The sequence below is a fragment of the Cannabis sativa genome, chromosome 6, assembly GCF_029168945.1.
Source record: "Cannabis sativa cultivar Pink pepper isolate KNU-18-1 chromosome 6, ASM2916894v1, whole genome shotgun sequence".
Classification (NCBI taxonomy): domain Eukaryota; kingdom Viridiplantae; phylum Streptophyta; class Magnoliopsida; order Rosales; family Cannabaceae; genus Cannabis; species Cannabis sativa.
The window spans coordinates 718,515-734,054 of record NC_083606.1 but is presented as its reverse complement, the minus strand read 5'-3'; positions in this window follow the sequence as shown (position 1 = coordinate 734,054).

Below are 15,540 nucleotides of genomic sequence, written 5' to 3'. Positions count from 1 at the left end.
TGGAAAGGTAATTAATGAGCCTTTAGATATCAAGCTTATTATCTCGTCCATTAATTATTAAATCCCACAACATCAAGACTTTATTTTTAAAGATTATGTTCGAGAATCAGGCATTGCGACTAAGAAAATAGAATAATTGTCAATTAAGTATTTATGTGTCTTTGAAGATAAGGCGCGTTTTAACAACTATCAATGCAACATGATGTGGCATCCACGTCGACAGAAGATCACCTCATAGGCCGAGCTTCACTAGATGGATCTAAAGTCAATATATTATTTGTATTTACCCCATCATATGAGCAACATTTATATACAAAAATCCTATGCTTATAAATATAAGAAAACTTATTCATGCAAATGCAAAGAGTTAGGGATCTCATTTCTTGCAAGTTAAGGAAAAAATAGAGTTCGCAAACTTGACAAATATTTATGTACTTGAAATTTTTTCTAACTAAATAATATTGATTCGTGGACTAAAAATAGTACATACTCGAACCACTAACATAAATTATCTATATATATTTCACTAGTCTACATAATTATAATTATTTAAATATTATTTTAAATTTCTAAAAATAATTTAAAAATAAAGATAATTATAAAATAATTCATCAAAAAGAATTATAAGATACAAAAATATTGATATTTCTATCTTTTTTTTTTCTTCTACTTTTCTTTTACTACAAATATCCCTATAAATTGAATTGTATTTCAAATTTGTAACAAAATTATTAGAATTTGAGAAATTTTACGGTCAAAAAATTAAATTGAAGAGTATAAAAATACAAAGATTATATAGAATTTTACCGCAAATATTCTTAAATTTTATAATTAGTGTATATTATATATATATATAGACATGTGAAAAAAAACTTGTATATTTTAGTTTATTAAAAGATCACATATAATCCAAATAAATTATAAATAAGGATTAATATATCTTTGCGTGGAGGAAATGATTATATATATATAATTATATTTAAGTGTGTGAATAGTAATTAATTATCAATATAATAATCACGTGTTTAATATAGTTATTATGATTATTACTATAGCTATTTAAAAAGCACGTATACGTCAATATATATTTATAATATATATATATTATATAATTTAATTTAGACACATTTTTCACCACTAATTAAAACACACACTCACAAACGTTCATATACTGTTTGTTTGATAACTAATTAATATAATAATAATTAATTAGTAAAGTTAATAAACTACTCTCATTCTTGTGATGGAAAATAAAGCCAGACTCAGCTTAGTATAGTCAGGCGGGGTAAATTGAAAAATACCACTTTTATCAATCAATTAATCAAATTTACCTTTAAGTAACGAAGGCAAAATTGGTACAATGTTTAAAAAAAAGTTAAAATGATAGACTTTAAAAAAGAGGGTAAGAATTAAAGAGGAGAATATAAAAAATGGGTATAGAGTGCAATTTCCTCTAGTCAGACTACGTTTATGTTTAGGGCTCACTTAGCCTAAAAGTATAATTGACTTTGAACATAGGCGGGCTAAACCTGTGCCTAGAGTTCATAACTGGTCCAAAAAAAATTCTTTTTAAAATACACAATTTTTTTACTAATTTTAAAAAATTTCATATTTTTTCTAAATAAAGGCTCAAATTAAAATAATTTTTTTCGTATGACCTATTAAATTTCAGGGATGGTCTTGCCTAAAGGCTTAAATTTTCTCTTTTAAAAATATTTTTTTTTACGGATTTTAAAAAATACTATATTTTTTTTAGATAAAAAATAACCCACTAAATTTTAAGACCACCTGTGGAATTTTTTTTTTTTTTAATAAAATATAAAGTTTAGAGCAAGGAATGGAACATGATAAAGGCCAACTTTTTTTTTTTTTTTTTATTGTTTTTAAGGTAAATAAGTTTGTAAAAATATGGCTTTATCTCAATAAAGTTATTTTATCGAAAAAATTTAGAAAAAATTACAAAAATATGAGAAAATAGTACATATCCTTACCTACTTTTTTTTTTTTTTTTTCATATTTTTCAACATTTTCTTGATTTTTTTTTAAAGTAACTTTTTTTTTAAAAAAAAAAAATCATATTTTTATATAAATTATATAAAAACTCGTAAATTTTTTAATTATTTATTTACGAGATATACAGAGGTGTAATATTGTTATTAATATTATTATTAGTATAATTAAATATTAAATCTTATATTTTAATTTAACAATTATTATTACAAACCGATAATTATTGGCAAGACTTGTGCTAATGTTTTCATATATACAAATATAAATAAAAATAAAAATGGATTCAAAGGTTACAAGATATATAGATAGATATAGATTGATGAGGTGTATTATCTTTAGTGGAAATTTAGGGTACAATCCACGTTTTTACACATGGCTTGTTTTTATATATATATTTTGCAGTCCATTTCAATCTCCTTCGCCCAAACATTACACAAAATGAAACACACACATACATACATCATTATATCTATATATCTATATATATGAATTAATATAATAAATTAAGGTGTCAAAAATACAAGAAGAAGAAGGGGTAGTACATCATAATATGAGTATAGTTTCAACTTGTTGTCAACTTGATTTCAAGGGCATATATATATATATATATATTATATTTAGAATATCTTTGAAGAAAATAATTGCATGCCCTCTAATTTGTATATAGTGGAAATCTATATATATAAGATCATCATCATGATTATTTGTAAAGAATATATATAGATGTAGTGTAATTTGATTTTGATTGTGTTATATATTCCTCATTTGGTTCAATGTATATTGGCAATATAAATAAAGATATGATTAGATATGTATAAATATATTTGTTCATGTTTTGTCTATAAAAGATTCCAAATAATATTGTGTTTGTTCACTACCCAAAAAAAACTATTTAGGGTGACAATTTTAATTATTAATTTAATTTTAATTATAATAAATATTGTAATTATATATATTTAATTACAATAAATTATAATTTTTATAACTAATATATTTAGCTATATACATTTTATATATAAGTTACATAGTCACAATTTTTTTATTTTTAATTATAAATTTTATTGTGACTAAAAGTAAAAAATTTTGTAATAATAATGTCTATTTGAAGGTAAAATACTATTATTTTCATTATTATATATATTAATTTAAAAATATAAAATAAATTGGGACACTTTTAATGTTTAATTTTCATTTTCGTTATTACCATATTGGGTATATATAAAGTAGCTTAAAAAGAAGAAATGAGTGAAGAACACTTCAAATGCTTTTATATATATTTCTATAAATAAAAATATCACAAAAAAATCATCATGAGTTGTTTTTAGTCTCCCGTTAGTTTCGGTCCTCTGAAACCTCCTGGGAAGAAAAAGTCCCTTCATGGGAAGGGTTGATTTCGTGCTTTTCATCACTGTGTATCTAGTTTGCGATTTGATTCTCATTGTTAGGAATATGGATCTGGAATTGGTGAATAGGCTTGCTGAAGTCTTGATTCTTGATGATGGAGATGGGCCTGTTCTTCATCTGAATAAAGCCGGGGTTGAAGAAGGTAAGAAAAGGTTGGATTTATGTTTGATTGGGAAAGTTATTGGCCCTAGACCAGCCAATAAAGATGGGATTGAGAGAGCAATGAAAGGGGTTTGGAAAATTAATCATAGGTTCCAGGTTGAAGAATTGAGTTCCAAGAATATCTTTCGTTTCTTTTTTGGCTGTCGTGAGGATAGGCAGAGAGTTTTTGGTGGTGGTCCTTGGACTATTGATAAACAATTAATCTGCTTTGTTAAACCAATGGAGTTGGGGGAAATCTCTAAGATGAATTTTGATTTTACTTCTTTTTGGATCTCTATTAATAATGTGCCTTTGGCTTGTATGACTGAACTATTTGCTAGAGAATGGGGGGAGAGAATTGGTAAGTTAGAGGATATTAAGATTGTTAATGGTACAATGAAAGTGAGGGTGAGAATGAACATTACAGAGCCTCTTAAAAGGGGTTTGAGGGTAGCTATTGATGATCAAGGTAATGAGGTTTCTCTCATTTTTCAATATGACCACCTACCTGATTTTTGCTATGACTGTGGCATCATTGGCCACAAGGCTTTAGATTGTCCTCTCAAAGATTTTGCCGGAGATAATCCACACTTTGATAGTGGGAGGTACGGTTCCTGGTTGTGTGCTCCTTCATCACCTCCTCGAGATAGTTTTCGTTTCAACAAAAAGCGGGCAGAATCTCCAACGCACAGGCCGATCATGACCATGGGTGAAGCGTCAAAAATTATCTCTGCAGTGGAGAGATCTCGACCACGTTTCTCAGGCCTTACTCCGGAACAGTTAGCTCCAACCTCTGTGTTGGAAGGAAGGAAACGTGATGAAGATGGGCTGACTGGTAATGGTATTAACCGTGGCAGTGGTGGCGAGCCGGAGGTACCGTCGGAGTCCCGTGTTCGGTCAGCTGGTGGAGGCCATGAAGTTCGTTCTTCTGAAAGTTTGCAAGGTAATATAGAGAGGAAAGGGAAAGTGACGACTGTGATAGGTGAAGATGAGGATGTAAATGATCTTCCTGAGTTGTTGAAGTTGAAGGAAGTGCATCCACGTGAGGCATTGGATGCTTCCTCGGTTGGCGTGACTGTGGAAAATGGTGAAGAGATTAATGGTGGGGGGCCCAGTAAGGATCGGTCAAAAGCAATTAATAAGGGAAAAGGCATTTTGCTTCCCTCATCTCAAGAAGAGATATCCTTTTCCCATGCTTTTCAACATACTTTTGAATCAATTCTCAAAGCATAAAAGTCTAAAACATGGAAGCGGGTCAATTCCTCTACGGGCCGTAGCTCAAAAGGTAAGACTAAGTCTAGTTCTTTTCCAATTAGCCCTAAGTTATCCCATGTTATTGTGGCTAATGCTTTGAATAAACTTAGTCCGCGGTCTGGGTGTGGTAGTAAAAGGAAGATGGATGTTGAGTACAATAATGAAAGTGTAAAGAAGGGAAGACAAGATGGATGTTCGGATATGAATTCTGACGATATGAATTCTGACGATATGAATTCTGTATTGGCGAGGTCTGCTGAGCAGACTCGCCAGGAGCCATGAGTTTGTTATGTTGGAACGCCCGGGGCTTGGGGAACCCTGGTGCGTTGACTGCCTTGCGAGCTGTGGTTCGTAAGTTCTCCCCAAGTTTAGTTTTTTTGTCGGAAACTAAACTTTATGGTGGTTGGGCGGAAGGTATTAGGCGACAAATTAATTTTCCAAATAGTTTTCATGTTGATTGTATTGGGAAGAGTGGTGGTCTGTTATTATTATGGAATGATGATTGGGAGGTGAGTGTCAAGTCGTTCACTTCGGGTCATATTGACGCTCTGGTTAAGTGCCCTGGTAGGGAATTATGGCGGTTCACTGGATTTTATGGTAACCCAAAGGCGAGTTGTCGGTCAGAATCATGGAGATTGTTATGCAGATTGAAGGATTTATTTGATCTTCCATGGATCTGTGGTGGTGACTTTAATGAGATTCTTTCGATAAATGAGAAGAAGGGTGGGTCTGATCGTAGTATGTCGGCTATGACTGAGTTTCAAAATGCCTTGGATAGGTGCTCTTTGGCGGATTTGGGGTTTGAAGGGCAGTGTTTTACATGGTTGAATAAAAGACAAGGGGGTGCGCATGTACAAGAACGCCTTGATCATTATTTCTGTAACCAAAGGTGGCATGATTTGTTTCCATTTGTTAAGGTTCTTAATGGCGACTTCCTAAATTCAGATCATAGGCCTATTGTGGCCACTCTTGAGAATGTTTCTAGGCGGCAGCGGTATGATAAAAAAAGATGTTTTCGATTCGAAACTCACTGGTTGAAGGATCCTGAATGTCAAGAAATTATTAATAGGACCTGGTTGTCATCGGATTGTCCTTTAGCTAATCAAGATAGTCTTATTGATATTTTTGGCTTATGTGCTGATCAGTTGGGGATGTGGAATAAGAGTAAGTATGGGTCGCTTCCTAGACAGGTTAGAGAAACTCAGAAACAGCTGGATGATCTTCTTAGTGTTTCAGCGCCGTTGGTCCGTATGGAGGAGGTGAGGAGGATTGAGGTCAAACTGAATGACCTTTTATCTCGCGAGGAGTGTTATTGGAAGATAAGATCTCGTGCGGAGTGGCTGGCTCACGGGGATAGAAATACAAAGTATTTCCACAATAAGGCTACGGGTAGGAAAAGGAAGAACGCTATTGTGGAGATTATGACGGAGGATGGTCGCAAGTTAAGTACTGAAGAGGATATTGTGTGTGAAATTGAGCGTTATTTTGGTACAATATTTTCATCTATGTCGCCTACTTCGCAACAGGTGGAGGAGGGTATTAGTAATATTGATGCCAGAATTTCTCAGGCTGAGAGTGATTTGCTTGTGGCCCGGTTTACTGCTGATGATGTGCTATGTGCGGTTAAAGCTATAGGTGCTACGAAGGCGCCTGGGCCGGATGGGTTCCATGCCATCTTCTTCCATAGGTATTGGGATATTGTTGGTCCTCGGGTTTCTGCGGTGTGCCTTGCCATTTTAAATGGGGAGCAATCTGTCAAGAGTTTCAATAAGTCGCATGTTGTTTTGATCCCGAAAGTCAGTAAGCCTGGATTGGTTAAGGAATACCGGCCTATCAGTCTTTGTAGTGTGATGTATAAGATTGTTGCTAAGGCTGTCGCTTTACGATTGAAGGGTACTTTGTCTCCGTTGATTTCTTCATTTCAGAGTGCTTTTGTGCCTGGCCGAGCTATCCATGATAATGTTATGGTGGGGTTTGAGTTGCTACATTCTCTGTTCAAGAAGAATAATGGTGTTCGTGGTTTTATGGCATTGAAATTGGATATGAGTAAGGCCTACGATAGAGTTGAGTGGTGCTTTTTGCGGGCCATTATGTCCAAGTTTGGGTTTCCTAGGCGGTGGGTAGACTTGGTTATGGATTGTGTTACTTCGGCTGAGTACGCTTTTTTGGTAAATGGAAGGCCTCGGGGTAGTGTGGTGCCGTCGAGAGGGTTGAGACAGGGGTGTCCTCTTTCACCTTATTTGTTTCTATTTTGTGCTGAGGCACTGTCAACGCTTCTTCAACAGGCTGAACTTAATGGTGATCTGATGGGATTTCGGTGTTCTCGCTCTGGTCCGCGGGTGTCTCACCTATTTTTTGCTGATGATAGCCTGATCTTCGGTAGGGCTAATGGAGGAGAGGCGGAGTCTATTCGTCGGATTCTGCAGTGTTATGAGAGAGCTTCTGGTCAACAAGTCAATTTAGATAAATCTGCAATCACATTCAGTCCGAATGTTCAGCCTGCAGATCGTGCGAGTGTACTGGGTATATTAGGCTTGGGGTCAGTGGCCACTCATGACAAATATCTGGGGCTGCCCACTGTCATTGGAAAAAATAAGAAGCGTACGTTTGCTAGTATTTGTGATAAGGTCCAGAAGCGGGTACGGGGTTGGAAGCGTAGTTTCTTTTCTGCTGGGGGTCGTGAGATTCTTATCAAGGCGGTTTTGCAGGCGATTCCGAATTATCTCATGAGTATGTTTCAGCTACCTGTGGCGACGTGTGATAAGTTGCGATCCATCATTCTCCAGTTTTGGTGGGGAACAACAGGGGATAAGAAGAAGATTCCATGGGTGAAATGGGATGATGTTTGCCAACCGAAAGTGAAGGGGGGTTTGGGGTTTAAGGACCTGGTCCTGTTTAATCAGGCTATGATTGCTAAGCAGGTGTGGCGGTTACTTCATTCCCCGGATTCGTTACCGGGTCGCATTTTGAAGCATAAGTATTTCCCTGAGTCGTCAATTTTGGAAGCTAAGGATCGCCAGGGTTCCTCTCATCTGTGGTCGAGTTTGGTTTGGGGGTTAGAGCTGTTGAGGTTGGGGATGCGGAGGGTGGTTGGAGATGGTCAGACTATTGATGCGTTTCGTGATCCTTGGATTCCTCGGCCGCGGACCTTTCGTCCAATTACGGTGGCTCCTGCGGCCAATGTGATGGTCAATGAGTTGATTGGTGGGGGTGGGCTCTGGAATATCCAGGCTTTGGCTCAACATTTCTTACAGTTGGATGTTGAGGCCATTCTTGGTATTCCACTGGGTAGTAGTGTGTGTGCGGATCGGTGGTGCTGGCATTATAGTTCTAATGGTTCTTATACTGTGAAGAGTGGGTATGCGGTGGCTCTGGATGTTGCAGGTGAGAGATTTGGCTCCTCTTCTTATACCCAATCTCATTGGTGGAATGGAATGTGGAATTTGAAAGTTCCCCAGAAAGTCAAGATCTTCCTTTGGCGAATGTATCATCGCGCTCTTCCTACTAATTCCCAGCTTATTAGACGCAAGGTTCTTGTTCAGCCTATTTGTCATAGGTGTGGGGAGGAATCTGAGACTCCGGAACATGCGTTAGTGTTTTGCTCGTCTTTACTTCCTTTGTGGACTAATCTTCGGATTTGGCATTATCTGTATCGCGGTCGGGTGAGTTCTCTGGCTGAGTTGCTTGTTTATTTATTTGAGGTGCTTAGCAAGGATGAGTTTGAGTTGGTTTCTATGGTGTGGTGGTGGGTGTGGTATGATCGGAATTCGGTCTTGTTCGGGAAAAAACAATCACGTTTGAATGGGGTGGTAGAGCTTGCGAGTGAGGCGTTGGTGGAGTTTCAAGGGGCTAGGGTGGGCGTCATTGGTGGGGGGGGCGGTTGTGAGGGGTGGGTCTGCTGGTTTGGGCGTGCCTGGTAGGTGGCGGCCTCCTTTGAGAGGTGAGTTTGTCTTATCTGTGGATGCGGCAGTCACTCCGGGTAGGGGCTTTGTCGGGTTTGGGGGTGTCATTCGAGGGGGTGATGGTGAGGTGTGGGCTGCTTGGGCGGTGGGTGGGGTTGGAGATTTTCAGGTGGCGGTGGCGGAGCTTCTGGCTATGCGGGTGGGGTTGAGATGGGCGTCCACGTTGGGGTATTCGGTGGTGAGAGTCGAGACGGATTCTTCTATTGTTAATTCTTGGATTTCTTCTCCGAATTCTATTTTTATGTATAAACCTATTGTTGAGGAGATTGTTTCTCTTTTAGCTGCTGCTGGTGGTGGTTCTTGTTGTGCCATTCCGCGTGTTGCGAATGGTGTGGCCCACGCACTAGCAAAGTCTGTAACTAGTTCCCTAGGGGTTGATTTGTGGACAGATGCTTGTCCTAGATTTATTAGTGGTCCTGTAACAGCTGATTTGGTTTAATGAAATACGTACTTTCCTTCAAAAAAAAAAAATATCACAACACACTATAATAATAATAATAATAATAATAATAATAATAATAATAATAATAATAGCAAATTAGCAATGATCATTTAACTTTTTAAGTCGTAAGTCATTATTTAATATATAAATAAAGAACCATAAATAACTAAAAAAGTTATTTATATTTTATAAAAATAATTTCATAGTCCATATCCATAGAATTCTTTAGTGGGAAAGAAGAGTCAATAATAGTCTTATTGTTGCCAACACATAAAAATCTATGTGCTCTTTAATTTCCTCTTTCACTCTCTCTCTCTCTATATATACATATAATATAATATATACTATGTAAAATTAAACTATATATTTATGAAATTTTATTGTGCATCTCGAAAGAAGGGAATATCGATTATTTATATTTTTAACTTGATAGTTTTAATTTTAATTTTTTAAATAATATTATAATAGTGTCGTACAAAATAATTATTTATAACATCCCATTAATTTTGTTAAACATTTATAAAGTTTACACGCCAAAGTTAAAATTATAAATAGTTTGTTGCACAGGTATTTTTTATATATATATTTTTTAATTTTAAAAATTTGTAAAATAATTTGTTTGAACTTTATTTTTTTTTATTATAAATTATTTTAAATTTTTTTAAAATTTTATAAAATATCTTGAACAAAGTACGATATATACATAAAAATAAAATTAAAACCATTTAGATATCAAAATTAGAGTGTCCACATCCATATAAGGAAGGATGTTGAAATCATTCATTCACTTTAATTATATTTTGGCATATACATGCTTTTTTTGGAATGATAGAGTTAGAAAAAATAATGATGTTGATGATCAATTTTTAGAAGTAATAAATATTTATTAATAAAGGCCACCCAATAACTTGATGATTGTGATTTGTGATGATGAATTAGTGTATATCCTAGTTATACATGAACACACTTTTTGCACAAGTAGATTAATAAATACAATTAATATAATAGTTATATATTTAATTAATTATATTTAGATGAAACCCTAATTATATTTAATTAAGAAGTGAAAGAGTGATGATTCCATTAATCACTTTTACTACTAATTAGTGATGATATATAATATGGACACATAGTACATATGATATGAGTGTGCATATATATATATATGATCATGATAAAAAAAAAATAATAAAGGCAATATATACATTTATCAACTTAATTTGATCAATTAAGGTTTGCATATTATATATGCACAACAATTCTATTATTGAGTCTTGATCACTTCATCATGCACCATTAAAATATATTTATACAATTTTTTTTTAAAGATATCTATTAATAGATAAATCAGTTTATTATATAAAAAAAATAACGTTCATAAAAATAGTAAAATTAGTAAGCGAAAATCCTCGCAATATAGATCTAACTAAAAATCTAATAAGACACAATATCAAGAACTCAAATATTTTTAACATTTTGGGCAAAAAATTAAAATTAAACCTTTTTTTTATTAAAAAAATGTATTTATCACCTAAGATTTCATTATTTTTTTATTTATTACTATTCATTTGATAAAATTAAATATTTTAAATAAAACGTTTAATCAAAATATTTATATGTATAATATTAAAAAAATATACTTAAAACTATATTAAAAAATATTGAGGCCCATTTTAATTGGGACTTTGTGAGAAGGCCCAAGCTACCTAGTGTTTGGGTTGGCCATGCCATCAAGTGTCCAACTAGTGTACAACAAAGTTAGCAAATTAGATTTCTAAACCAAATGAACATATGATAAATTTAAGGCTAAATATCATTTTGGATCTTGTATTTTCTAAAAGTTACTGACTGGACCTTCTATTTTGTTAAACGATAAATAAATCTTATATTTTCCAAAATAGTAAAAATAAGATCCCCTGAGCTCAATTTTCAAAAAATTTATTTTTCAATATAACCAACTTTAAGATGATTTCTAACACGAACAGATACAGAAAATATAACTAGTTTTGTCATAACATCTCTAGATCAAATTATTATTAAGTTTTATTTTGATAAAAAATCAGTTCAGTGTCCTATTTGTACAATTTTAAAAAATACAGAATCTATTTTGTCATTTAACAAAACAGAAGGTCTAATTAGTAACTTTTATAAAACATAGGGTCTAAAATAATATTTACCCTAAATTCAACCTATTATTAATGACTATTACCTAAACATATTTTAATAATAATAAAAAAAGAAATAACAAACTCATTACTCAAATAAAAAATCAGAGAAATAAAATAATGGCCAATTATGTATAAAGACTCCAACACAAAAGATTGGATTGTCACATGCATAACTGGTGTAAACATACAGCACAAACTCAGATCAATCTAAGGTTAAATAATCAACAAGAATTAAAGCAACAAAACTAGAATTATAAACAAGATAATTAAAACAATAAAAAACAGATAGAAGAACACAAGAAGTTTATCCTGGTTCGGATCTCAAACTTTGAGTCCTACTCCAGCTCTCCCCCAAGGAGATTTCTCCACTATGAATTAGCCATTACAAACACCAATTTTAGTACATGATCATCAAGAACAATCACAGTCAATCTAGGCTATTCAACACTCAAAATTATAGCAATTTAGCCAATGTAGACTTGATTTTCTTCTGCATGATCACTCTCAAAATCTCTCTCTGATTCTCTCTCTCTCTCTCTCTCTCTCTCTCTCTCTCTCTCTCTCTCTCTCTCTCTCTCTCTCTCTCTCTCTCTCTCTCTCTCTCTCTCTCTCTCTCTCTCTCTTCTTGCCTTACTCTGATTAAACAAGAGTTTAATACATAGTTGTTAGTAGCTGACATGTCCAGCCCTTACCAACTTCCCAAATAGGAAGGAACTCAACTGAAATTAACCGATTTTCCAACTGATTTGGCTATCAAAGCTCTCTCTCTCTCTCTCTCTCTCTCTCTCTCTCTCTCTCTCTCTCTCTTCTTGCCTTACTCTGATTAAACAAGAGTTTAATACATAGTTGTTAGTAGCTGACATGTCCAGCCCTTACCAACTTCCCAAATAGGAAGGAACTCAATTGAAATTAACCGATTTTCCAACTGATTTGGCTATCAAAGCTGGTTTAGTTTAGAGTGGATTATTTACCACAATAACTCAAAACCAATAATGGAGATAGATTAATCTCCAAATTCAGTATCAAAAATATAAAAAATTGTATCGACACACCTATTTTTAGGGGTGCATATTGGGCCGTGCTTAGGGCCCACTCATTTTGGGAGCCCAAAATAAAAAAAAATATTACGCTTTTATTAAAGCAAAATTAAGTGTATTATAAACAACAAATAGTCATAGTTTAGTTGGTTGAGATGTATGATATATTATACAATGTATGATATATAGTGTATTTTTTTAACTTTTTCTTTAATTTTTCTATAAGATATATTTTTCAAAAAAGCCATATTCCTGCACAAAAATTATAAAATCCCATAAAATTTATAATTTTATACTTAAATTTGTGTATGTACATATGAACTTTGTTTCCATATCACTCAGATTAATCTCAAATAACAAAGTTCAAGAATAGTATTGTTTCGCTTATAATTTGATATAATATGAGTTATTTAAGATTTATAATTTCCATTGCTATAGTTTATTTTTGATTAACCAAAAGAGAATCATGTGGTGTAAATTTTTTTTCTACTTTTTAGTAGCTTTGACGATCTTAGGGACCACGTACTAATTATAAAGATCTTATAATACTTTACTTTAATTGAGTTATCGATAAAAGTTTTATGTAGTATAATATACACTATTGTTAAAAAAAGAATCAAAATAAATTATTGACAATTATTCGGTCAATCTAACATTGAATGAACAACACAACTTTGGACCCTATATATCAAATATGTAATTGATAGGATAATGCTAATTTAATTTTCAATGTATTAATATTTTTTTCTTTTCACCACCATAGTAATTAAGTATATATGAACACTATAAGAAATATAAATATCAATGAGCACAAATTTCGTCATTGATTTTTTTTTTTGTCAGTGATGATTATTAGTAGTGATATTTTGTCATTAAAGAATCATCACTTAAACGTAATTTTAATATATTATTAATTAATAAAAATAATTATCACTATATAGTAAAGAAGGATATTATATACTTCTAAAAAGAATTCATTTTGTTTGTTCCATATTATTAATAATTGCTTTTGGAGTAGCTTATACCAACTTTTATTTATGTAACATATACTTTTTATTTATTTATTTATTTATTATTATTCCCATTGTATAAAGGTATAAATTGGCCACAAGAGCTAGAGAATTTAATTATTTTTATATATTTATTAGAGAACACAAAGAACAAGAATAATATATAATTTATATCATATGAAAGTTGTGTTGTGACATGTGAAGATATAAATGAAAGTAGCATGATTTTTATTTATTTAATTAATTACTAGCACTAGCTATATATTATTCCTTTTTCCATTGTTAGAAAAATAATATAGATAACACTTTGGGCGATGCTTTTGCTTTAATAGGCATTGATAGAAATATTATAATTTGAATTTAATTTTAATTTATTTATGAGAATTAAATAATAAAATTAAAGATTAGTAAAAGTATACTAGAGTTCATAAAATTGATTTTAGAATGGTATATTATCTTCTAATTTTACATCAAAAATCTTTTGAAACCTTATCTTATTGTCTCGATAATAGGAATTCAAGAGTATAAAATAGTACGATACAAATTAAGGATCATCACTTGTTATTAATAATTGACGAAAAGTAACTAATTTTTATTTATTATTTTTAATTTGAGCCCTTATCAAATCAAGAATTGTCTTTATCGTATATTTACACATTAAAATTATGATAATTATACACTTAAGTTATAAATTTTATTCTAAAATAAATTACATAAATTATGATCCAATATATATACAATTATTATAACCCTAAATAAATTACAAGCATATAATATGAGAATAATTTAATGGAATTCCACCAAATAATTAATCCAATGTTATATATATAATAATGTTTTTTTAGTCTATTATTAAAGTTATAATAACTTTGTGTATGAGAATATAATACGTGTACTCAATAGTATATATAGTTATGTCCACTTTTCAAGTGGCTTAATCATCATTGATCATACTCCAAAAACACCTTTTTTTTTTTCAATTTAAAATATTATTGTTAATTAATTTTCAAAGTAATATATATTTATTTACAAGATTCCAAATCTCCAATACGAGTGGCTATTAATTGTTGTAATTATAGAATATAGAAAAGATAATTTACAAAAAGAATAAAACAAACGATTAGTTGATTCCCATTATTTTAATTATTATATTATTATGCTTTCCATTTTTATTAATATATTATTAGCAATTAAAATAAAAAAAATCAAAAACATTAATTTATTACAGAGGTTAATTTAAACTATAAATAAATTAATACATATGATTTTTTACTATTAAATTAATAATAAATTGGTGTATCATTAAAAAATAATAATATATTTGTGTATATATGATTATGAAACTTATTAATATATTTTTTTTTTACGTTATAATTATTTAAAATATTTTGTAAAATTTTAATAAATTTAGAATAATTTATAATATATAAAATAATATTTAAAAAATCTATTTCACACTTAAATAAAATAAAAATATTCATGATGAGTGCAACAGATTGTTTAAATTTTATTTTTTGTTTTTTTTTAAATAACTACAACATACATGATCATAAAATCGAATATCGAAATAAATAAAAGTTTATCGATAAATAATTTTCCTATAATTTTAGATATTGATTATAATATATATGATTGGATGGCACGTAGGACATGAGTTCCTATTCTTTTGTCAAATGTATATGACGTGGCTCCAACTCAGCTTTACAAATTTGATTAGACCAATAAAAACAACCTAAAAACTAAGATTGAAGAGTTTCATAAACATAAGTAATATAATAAAATTAATAATTGAAGTCAATAATTGCATTTGCATGGCTTTTATGTTTCTTTCTCCACCCACCTCACGTCTACGTGTTCTTCTTATAATATTAATACTTCTTTACACATTTCACCCAATCAATAATCGACACGTGGACAGTATCACGTGATCTTGTGTTCATATCACTTGTCCTTTTTTTGTCAGATCTCACTTGTCTTCTTGCCACGTAAGTCTAGCATAAGGTAGATGGAGTGAACTTTTAATCCCAAAATCACATGAATAATATTTCTCAATTGCAATATTTATTAGTAACAATTTTATTTTTGTAAATTTTTAAAGTTTTTGAATAATAA